This window comes from Oncorhynchus mykiss, chromosome 1, assembly GCF_057628025.1.
Source record: "Oncorhynchus mykiss isolate SJ-2025 chromosome 1, ASM5762802v1, whole genome shotgun sequence".
Lineage (NCBI taxonomy): Eukaryota > Metazoa > Chordata > Actinopteri > Salmoniformes > Salmonidae > Oncorhynchus > Oncorhynchus mykiss.
The window spans coordinates 63,768,815-63,780,117 of record NC_143022.1 but is presented as its reverse complement, the minus strand read 5'-3'; the positions used below and the strand labels follow the sequence as shown (position 1 = coordinate 63,780,117).

General features: G+C 41.6%; 1 pseudogene; it reads right to left on the bottom strand.

Moving 5' to 3' along the window:
* Positions 1 to 843: 843 nt before the first annotated feature.
* On the bottom strand, positions 844 to 11,084 carry LOC149985606 (uncharacterized; annotated as a pseudogene).
* Between the last annotated feature and the right edge of the window lie 219 nt (positions 11,085 to 11,303).

Sequence of the window (11,303 nt, the reverse complement as noted above, 5' to 3'; positions counted from 1 at the left end):
ACGTCACAATACATTGACAAATTACGTTGGAACAACGTTGATTCAACCTGTTTGTGCTCAGTGGGATGTGAACTCGCTTGTTTGTCACACTTGAACTACAGGGGTTTGCATAAGGGGGATAGGACTACTTTTGACCAGAGCCCTATGAGCCCTGGTCAAAAGTGCACTACATAGGGAATAGGGTACCATTGGAGACACACTGGGTCTGAGTCAAATTGTCACACCTGCTGTAAAACCTCCACATCTGACAACAATTATTCCCCAGTTCAAAGCTCCCTACCATTACCATCACTACCGCAACCACAACAGTAATCCCACCAAAGTCGACCAGGACTCATCAATCTTCTGCTGTCTCCTGTCTGTCGATGCTCTGACACAGTGGGAGAAGAGGGAACTGGTGAGAAAACACACACACATGCACCACACATATGTCAAAGTGTGTGTGTGTGTGAGTGTGTGTGTGTGTGTGTGAATGCTGGCATTCATGCTGTGTTCTTCCCAGCGCAGTCCTCCTGCACTGAGTTTATTTTGCTTTCTGCTCTGACATGTTATGTGTTCTTTTATCTGTGGATAACGTATGAAGGCCTTTCTTAAAACAGTCTCACATTTGGCAAGGCGGACTCAGTTTATTTGGCTTTGTTCTGGGATGTGGAGGAGAACCCGTATATACGTCTGTCAAACCCCTAAACCTCTCTATAACTAACTATAGCCCACTGTTCTGAGGGGGTGTCTCTTGGATAAGGTTATTGTAAGGTTGGAGTGTAGTGCTGGCTGTAGTCCTCCAGGTTTGGCCTTTTCTCTGCTGTTCAATTCCCAGCTCACCCCAACGCCCAGTGGGTGTGTTTAGATCATGCCCAGCATGATCCTCTCATCCACAAAGCCTGCTTCTTCACAAGGCAGGGGAGGAGGAGGGAAAGCGAGAGAGCAAGAGAGCGAGAGACAGAGAAAGAGAGAGAACACCACTGGGTTTGGAGTAATTCAAATTAACTCAGGGTCATATGAGTTTCTCTCTTCCCTAGTCAATTCCATTCAGAAATGCTTCATTGGCATGACAAAAGAATTTGTATTACTGTAGTCTCTCTCTCTCCCTCTCCTAATGGAACTGTAATGAAAGTGTCGCAGGAGGGACTGTGGTAAGAATAGAGAGTAGTAAATAGAGTAACTAAATGAAAGTATGAATAGAGACTAGCAAATAAAGTAGCTAATCAAAAGTAAGAATAGGGAGTATCAAGCTGAACTAAACTAAACCACCGTATGAGAGGTTGGCCGCTCAACAGTTCCCATGGGAATAAGATCGTAGTATCCCAGCCCCTCACTACAAATACTCTCCGCAAGAGAAGATGTTAATTGTGATAATGGCGACAGAGGGGGATGACTGCCGTCTTACGGCTCCTAACCAACTTTGCTATTTTGTTTGTTTTTTTGCATTGTTTAACTCTTTTTTTGTACATATGTTGCCGCTACTGTCTCTTATGACCAAAAAGAGCTTCTGGACATCAGAACAGCGATTACTCACCTCGAGCTGGACAAGTATTTTTTCTTTAACGAGTATGACGCGAAGGATATACTGCATTGTCGAGACAAGGCCCAAATCCCTGTAATCCGCATGAAGGAAAGACCTGAAGCATGAAGGAAGGAATTTTCTGACGAGTAGTTAAACCAGCTACCCTCCGTATTATTGGCCAACGTGCAATAATTGGAAAGCAGACTGGACGATCTACGATTATGATTATCCTACCAACGGGACATTAAAAACTGCACAGAGAAGCTAGCTGGCTTCTCCATGCATCGGCAGGACAGAGCAGCTACGTCTGGTAAGATGAGCGGCGGGGGTGGTGTGTCTATTTGTCAATAACTGCTGGTGCGAAATGTCTAATATTAAGTCTCAAGGTATTGCTCGCCTGAGGTAGAGTACCTCATGATAAGCTGTAGACCACAGTATCTACCAAAGATAGTTCTCATCTATATTATTCGTAGCCGTCTGTCAGAGGAAGGCACCAACAATTGGGGAGAGGAAGACACCAAAAAGACTCCAGTCACCAAAGTCATGGACTGTTCTCTCTGCTACCGTACGGCAAGCAGTACCGTACTGCCAAGTCTAGGACCAAAAGGCTTCTTAACAGCTTCTACCCCCAAGCCATGAGACTGCTGAACAATTATTAATCAAATGGCCACCCAGACTATTTTATTTAACTTTTATTTAACCAGGTACGACCCATTACGACCCAAGAGGATAAAATCCTATTTAGCGACGGCCACCTGGCAAGAAGGCAAACAGGGAAATAGCAGCATGTACAGAAAATCTTACAGAAAAATACTAAATACACACAAAAGACAACGTGTGACAAGTTACAGATACAATTGAAGATTAGAAACAACTGCAGCTATCACAAACAGTGTTGTCTTATTAAAAACAGACAAGGACACCAACTCCCCTTACTTAATATCTTTTGAAGCATGTTCCAGGATGATGGGGCATTATGGGAAGAATATTGGAATATTGTTTCCCTATCTCAGTTCTAGTGTTAGGCAAAGACAAGGACAGCAGTGACTGCGAACGAAGACTGTATTCAGCGAGCCCCGAACCTGAGCAGCCGCCAAGGGTAGGTTCAGGTTTGCGGCCGGGAGTCCGCACCTTTTGGGGGGGGGGGGGGGGGTACTGTCACACCCTGACCTTAGAGAGATGTTTTATTTTTCTATTTGGTGAGGTCAGGGTGTGATGTGGGGTGGGCATTCTATGTTTTGTATTTCTTTTCTCATATATATGATGACCACAAATTATGCTGCGCCTTGGTCTCCTTCAAACAACGCACGTTACAGTCTGCACTGATCTGTCTGAAAACTCGCAAACATTCTACAAATAGCTAAGGGGTTGTGAGGTTGTAGGATCAGTATTTATGAAATTCCACACGTCTGTGATTTTTGTAATGCCTGGTGGCTAGTTTGTGACAGGCCACCTATTAAATTGGGCCTTGATCAATGCAATGGACCAGACAACACATTAAAAAATAATTTTATTGCAAAGATCTTTCAGTTACAAGATTTAAAACCAACTGGCCCCTATTCTGTTTCAGCTTTTCCAATATAAATAACAGTCAATCAATACATACCAGGATGGTGGCTCACGCTACTCAGACAATCATAAATACCTAGGATAGACATTAATCACTGTCACTTTAAGAGCAATAATTTATATTGCATATCATATCGTATCAAATATCTGGCCAAGCCACCATACCCTGAACATGGGGGAGCATAGGGAGTGGCGCTTGGAGCAAGAACTACAAAAACTATAGCCGACAACCCTGAATGCAGTGCAAACTATGTTTAGGATGGACGCAACACTACAAGCTAGCTCCAAACACAGCTCCGCACCGCAGACCTTTGCACTTTGGACCAACAGCTTGTTTCTTGTACTCCTGTGCCATGGACTCACTCCTGCTTCCCCCCCACACTGCCCTGACAGAGGTGCTCAACCCCGACCACAGGTTATAAAGGGACCGAGGGCGTGAAATGTATAGTAGTTACGAAAGTTCAATCAGTAAGGCTGGTCTGAATGGATTGTCACTTTTCATTCATCTATTAAACTCATAATTCACATCGCTTCCTATCTCACTCATCAGCATAGCAGGTATCTATAATGTTACCTCGTCAGCATGGCAGGTATTTCTAGGGTGGTGTCATAATGTTACCTCATCGGCATAGCGTCACGTCTCTCCTCCTTTCCTATTAGCAAGCGTGCGGAATGTCATTCGCCTATTAACTTTAAGCCTATGAGAATGGCACATTAAGGCAATTTCCCCACGGTTGCTGATTAACCCATTGGCTCACTCATGCAATAATCCCTTTCTTTTCTTTCAACCAATGGGCATGAATCGAGGGGAGAATTATATGTCAAATCAAACCTTGTGTCTCCCACTTCTTGTTTTGCAGCAACAGTCTTCGACAACTCATCCACATCATCTCAGTAATTTACAGCAATTGTGTAGGCCGCAGTCCGCAGTCCTGGAGGTGGCGAACTATGCTGAGGGTTACATTTCTGCATGGGAATTGTTGCTCATTTCACTATCCATGGCGTATTCTAGAATTCATGGTTGATGAGCAGATAAATACAGGCAATTCAACAAGTGGAATTAATTGCGCAAATTGATGCAAGGGGTGGACCCAATGATGTATATGAACTCTGGATGACTGACAAGGTTCGCTGTTTTGAAGCCACTGTGAAGCCATCTTGGCACTTTTCCTCATTTGTAAAATAATATCACTGCGTCGCATTTCCCTGTCTGCATTTTGATTCCCCCATCATGCTGCCATGTTTAGCAGTCATCCCATGTAAAATATACATTTAAAACCACTTCAGCTATCAGATCCGGATGGATCATTGTAAATGCACATTTAGACATAGACTCCAAGGCATTTTTAGACCCACTAGGCCAGTCTTCTAAACAATATGTTATCTTGTGTCAAACTTTCTTTTGCAAGAAGTGCACAGAGATCTATCCAAATCTATCCTCTGCAGGGACAAGGGTGCATATATGCTGCTGCTAGTGGCTCGCAAGTATAACCCATGTTTAGCCTGTAATCTGACGATATTCATCGTTACTCATTGACATTTAAGTTTTGCATGGAATGCATAGGCATAGTAATTATAGTGTAGCCTTTTTTGTAGCAGATATCATGCCTGCACAAATCAATACAGTCCTTATATCGCCATACGTGCAGGATAGACGTGGTGTAGGCTTCACAGATCAATGACATGCTTACTGGTGCTAATCTTGTTCACTCATCATTGGGCTATGACATTGTTATCCTGTCATGTTGATCTAGCGCACATTCGCAGTGTAGGCTTTGTTTGGTTTCAGGTGTATAGCCCACGGGCCTACTCTTTCCCCCTAACAATTGCTCTTTCCTCTTCCGTCGCTATTGCTCTCCTCTCTACTAATTCTATTAGAATGCATGGAACCCCATAACACCGGCACATCTCATGGTTGTGCCCCGCCATCCGTGAGCAATCCAGTCCGCTGATCTACACAGTCTGATTGCTGTCATTCAGCTCACAGGTATATGAGTGGATAAGAGGGGACTCGGAACTAAGCTACCCTTTACAGGAAAAATGGCGCATCTATGCTGTTGGTAGTGGCTCAACGTATGGAATGCCATATAACACTGGCGTGTCATCCATAGTTGTGCCCATGAGAACTCCCATCCACTGATCTACACAGGCTGAGTGCTGTTCAGAGCAACTTGGTTGCATAGGCGTGGACTCTACTAAGGTGAATTCGAGCTCGTCGAACAGCCTCGCCGACAATCATTCCATCGCAGCAATCGTGGGTTGGTGTCGTATAATAATCAGACCACGTTTCAGAAGTCTGTAAACTAGTCATTCATATTTGATATGAAGTTGGCTTACATAATCGTAGCCTTGCTCAAGTGATGCTTTACAACATTAACAATGACTACATCTCATCTGCTCAGACCTAGCTGCTCACACCCCCACCCCTAGTGCCTGCATTCTTGTTTGCCACTTGGTCTTAAATTGTACAAAAAAAAAACAATTCTCATACTATTTCAATATATGTTTTCTTCAAAATTAGTGATGAGAAAATAATTGTCCAGCCCATTGGGTATGTTGTGTCTTGAAATATGCATGCACATGGATTAAAAGTGTGTATATATTGTTATACTTCTGACAAACAACTTTCTAGCCCCGCCCACAATTTCCGAACTTTATAGCATTCCCAAAAGGCATGGATTATTGAGTCATTATTAGTTTTACACTTGAGACATGACTCTGCCATTGTGCTGTAGAATTTGTCAATTTTGTCCCTTGTATAAAAAAATTCAATACATTAGTTTATACTGGACAAAGCATACATTTTTATGAACTGTTATTTCGGCAGTTATACTCCCACTTTCCCTCCTTGTGCCAACATCAGTTATTTTTAAGTATTGGTTCCAATAGTTTATATTTTGTTCTAAAAGATTATCCGTTGCATATGCTCTCTGCAAGGTTTTGTAGATCTCAGGCTGTCACGACTTCCGCCGAAGTCGGTCCCTCTCCTTGTTCGGGCGGTGTTCGGCGGTCGACCTCACCGGCCTTCTAGCCATCACTGATCCATTTTTCATTTTCCTTTGGTTTTGTCTTGTCTTGTCTTCCTTCACACCTGGTTCCAATCCAATCAATTACATGTTGTGTATTTAACCCTCTGGTTCCCCTCATGTCCTTGTCAGAGATTGTTTGTTTGTATGTGATGTGTATATATTATGTTGGTGTGCGATGGGTTTTGTACCCACATTTGTTATTTTGTACATTTCGTTTTTTTTAATTTTTTTTATCAGCATTTATTAAATAACTCAGTTTTTACCAAGTTCGTTCTCCTGCGCCTGACTTCCCTGCCACCAACACGCACCCTTTACACAGGGTTTCTCTATCAGACCACCAGCGGCAGCCTCCACCTTTCCGACAGAGGTCCGTTACTGGGCCGCTGGTTCATAATAAGTATTTGTTGGCGGTCCACGGTTCATATTATCAGTATCTTTCCACACAGTAATGAATCCAAAATAATGTACACCACTCTCAATAATTGTTGCAAATTTATTGCAAAATACATTACAATATAACAAATATCTACATTGAATACATGGTAACAAGTATTATAGAATTTTTAATAATAATAAAAAAAATAACAAAATAACTAATATATATATATATATATATATATATATATATATATATATATATATATATATATATATATATGCTTTCTAATTGTTATTACAGAAAATCATGTCCTGGACTACGAAATAATTAATATGTACAGTAGAATATACACAACAAAACAATATACCCCCTTCTCTGCCTGCAGCTCCCTTCAGAAATTTCACAACCACCTATTGGAGGTTCCCCTCTGTTGCCTCTTTTGTAGAGGGGTTCTTTCTTATCGCTCCTGAAACCACAGAACAATTCTCATCAATATGTGTTCTTCATGAACGAACGAGAGGTCAAGAACTATTTAAACACACGTTTCAGATTCAAAACTGTCTCCAGGTTTAATCAAATATGAAGTTAATTCATAGACTAATAAAAACATTTTGTGAACAATGCTTTTTAAAGCTAGCTGCCTGAAAGAGATCTTGTGTCCCAAGCCGGTCCAGTTACAAAGCCTGGACAGGTCGTTGGAGAAAAGGCAGGCAATCATCCTCCTCAATGAGTCTTTGACAGACTTGCCCCCTTTAGCAGCCAAAAATCTCACCTGTAAAATATATTGTCCATAGAGTAGTGAACCATGCAGAAACTACAGATCTAAAGTCCCTCCAAAGAAAAGCAGTGGGGAGCTCTTCCAAGTCACAGACATCATAAGCACCCAATTAACATGTACAATACCCCAAGAGTCTGGACTTTATTTAATCCCATAAACAGAGCCCTAATGATGATAAAAGTGTCGCTGTCCAAAAACCTCTGGTGTTAACTGTATGTAGTGTTATACCATGTCTTGCGAATGACCAATTTCTCCTGAAGCTCCTCATTCCCAGCAAGCTGATGGTCAAGCTCCTCCACCATCGGCCTGTCCTTCAGAGGAAACACAATGTCTTCTGGCAGAACCATGTCCCCATGTGCCCCATTTGTCAGTTGCATTAAGAGGTTCCTGTTTACTGTGGTCCGGTAGTGCAACTCTGAAATCGTCTGCCAATTTCCCCAGGTGCTGAATAATCTGCCTGTGGAAATCTTAACATATGAAGTGGGAAAGTTATAAACTTTGGAAACCTATTCCTTTCGAATGACAAGATGAAAGCTCTATGAAAACAGGTTTGATTCTGAGTTATGGAACGCAAGGGCCAAACGTGTACAACCAATGCTGACACTGTAGGCCAGTGTAAGCCACTGTCATTTACAGTAAATGTAAATTACATATTTTTGTAAAAGATCAACATCGTATAACATTCCACTCTATGTAATTATGGAGCCCCTCACAATATAACTAAGTAGCACATATTGCAGTTACCTTCAGACTGATGAGCAGCAGGTCCCAGTGATTAGGATTGTGCTGTTTCAAAATAACTACCTAAGAATGCAGCTAATAAGAATTATTATTTTTATTTAAACGTATACAGAATTGCTGCTGGTAGTAGCCAGACGTTTCTAATAGACTGTATGCATTAACAAGTGTACATTGGAATATTTTAAATTACCGTGGACTGCTGCCAGAAAATCTTCTGATGAAGAGGCACGGGATCAGGGTCTTGATGATTCCGTTACACATTGAGCACAGTACACAAATGTAGAATTTCAGTTCAAGTAAGTAGCGCGCACATCTCAACTGGGGAAAAGTATCCAGAAAAGTATACAGATTCAGTGACTTGGCTAGATATTCCCAAAGGGAAACCACTTTCGCAAGGGCAAAGGGAAGACCCCTTTGCAACAACGTTTCCCAGAAACTGCAACTGTCCGTATGTAGTAGCATTACTAGCGTTAAAATAGCGATTTGGAAGTTAGCTACTGCTGGAGGAATGAAGCACATGCAATCAGTCAACCGATCTGTTTCACAAGTGAACAAGACAAGTTTGTTCATGGCTAGCTAGCGGTGAACTTTCCCAGTTGGACAACATTTTTATTGCGAAGATTTGCTTTCGACTACCTGCTAGCAAAAGTAATGAAAACATTCCACTAACGTTCCATTTTCTGTCACATTTCTCCATTATTTCTATATCCTACTTGTAATTTAAAAAAAAAAAAAAATCTAACAAATGGTCTGTCTTGATAATCGCTGCATGAAAGCAAAAATTATAGTGAAACACACCCGTGGTAACTTGCTGACAGAAGATGTGTGAAGATGTTTTAAAAAAAATATTAACTCCTTTTACACCTCAAATATTATGATGGGCAAGATCGGGTACCTTCAGACTGGTGAGCAGATGGCCCCTGTGACGAAGAGGACTGAGGACGTGTTCAGATCAAAGTTAAACATAGTTAGGTGTCCTATACAGCTGAGTTCACAGCCAAACTATGTCAGCATTCCTTCAAAAACACTATTAAGTCTTAAGCATAATGTTTTGTGATATACTTCATCACATTCAGTACATAACAGGCACTTACCCCCAGCAGAGAGCGACAGAGGGTCTAGAAGATACTGTTGCAAACTGTGCAAATGAAAATGAAAATTAGACTTATACTTTGATTGAATAATTTATTGCCAAGAAATTAAATCTTGCATGTACTTTTTTGTGTGTTTGGAATCAACCCTTTTTGGGGTGAACTTGGTGGTCTTTGGCGCTAGTGGGTGCTGGTTATGATCAGCGTCAGACTCCTCAGTCAGTCTGATCAAATTTAGGATTTTGCCTGGGAATGACAGCAAGCATGAAGTTTTCGGAGTGGTAGTGTAGTGTTTAGATTCCTTTTATTTCAAACACTAAATCTTACTTTCTCTTTCTTTGGGGAGATTCTGGCTCTGTTTCCAAGCTTTAGCCTTTTTCTGCCCGGACCAGGCACTCATGGGCTTTTTCATATGAATCTGAAAACATCATGAAACAGGAGCTTATCAGTTCATCTGTAAATGTCTACAAACGAGACATTTAGTATCTTCATATTGAGTTAAAGTACTCACTCTTTGTCTTCAGTAATTCAGTTGAATATACCTCCCATGTATCAATGTCCGGCTGTTCGTGCGACATCACTGCCTTCCTTAACCTCTCTTGGCTCTTGTATGGAGGCCAATAACATTTGTCCTTGGTGCACCAGGTTTTTGAGATGACAGCTAAACTGTCATCTTCGTTGGGGAAATTAACCACAGCAAACATGGTACTGTGAACAAAAAAGCAAATATGGGCACTCAATTAGATTAGTTTACTCAAACATTTCTCAATAGTAACATCTAATTGTAGGAGTTTAAGAAAGTCCCTTCAAGTAAATCATACATTTTCTGTAATGTCTTTTACTGACAATTTAATTAACTTGAAAAGAGATAACGGGAAAACAGATGGTACCCTAATGGTATCCCAGCAAAGCCCTCTTTGCACGGGAGTAGAACAAACTTGCGTAGCACATTTGTGGCTCGAGTGAATAGAAGTTCATCCTTCAATCCAGAGAGATGAAAAATATCAAGCAGTGATGATGGCAGGGGATATGCAAAAAAGTCTGTCTTGTTCCTAAATGTTTTGAACACAATCAAAGAGTATCCATGTTCCTCCACCAGCAGGTTTTGCACTCGGACAACCTTGTTCCTCAACTGGACACAGTTATTCCCAGTGGACATCTGCACGGAGAAGTGAGTAAACTGCTATTTTTTTATACTGCTCCTTCACTGCTTGACCATTTGGGACGAGTCCATTGGCATGCTGCTTTTGTATTGTTTTCTCTGCATCTGACTGCGTTGCTCTCATGGCCTCTCATTCTGACAGCCTCCGTATAACCTGCTGTAAAAGGCTTGTTTGGTTTTCTTAGCATTCTTTTTTAACTGGCCAAGGACATTCTCGAAGGGGAAGGAAGAGATATTGTCAAGAACACCAAATGCTCGTGCTTCATGACTGAGATGGGTGAGGCAATACATGTTATATGTTATGTTTTCCTTTCCATACAGGCAGCTGCATTGGTCTACAAACAAAACCAGGAGGTTTACAGCATCGTCTGTGTGGTCTGCACACAAGGATACACTTAGGAAGATGGCCACGGCAACTGCAAGAAACATGAAGGTTTCATACATCGCCTTTAGATTATTCCCTTTTAAACAGACAGGCCCAGTTTACAAGAGGAATTTATGGAACTCAGTTGCCTTCCAACAGTCAGCCACATTCAGTGATCTGGGTTTTCTGTTGATTCCTGATGGAGTGTGAGGTCAGTCAGCTGTGAAGATACAGCTGGACCTAAACGTGTTTTCAGTGGGTCTTTCTGCCATAGAGCTATCAGTTTCCGGGTAACTCCCAAACATCACAGGTGCATGTAGTCAAGAGGAAACGGTGTCACCAAACCAATTTACAATGATCCTAAAGGTGTTGTCCCACCTTTTGGATCTCAGAGAGGCTGTTGTTTCTGGGAATTTCATATGATTCAGGTAGTAGACTCACTTTTTGACGGCATTTGTCACAGCCATTGTAACCTTCTGCATTTCTGACAAAGGCCCTTGCTGGTGTTTAAAGATTTGGACTTCTGTCTAAAACAAAACACCTTCAGTTTCCAGCTGCTTCATTTCCTCAACAAAGTCATGCAAGAAATCAAGACTGGTTGGTTTCTTCTCCCCAAAGAACATCCCAATGACAAATGGTGACTTGTTTGTCTGGACCACGCCTTTGTAGTTTTCTACTAGCCCTAA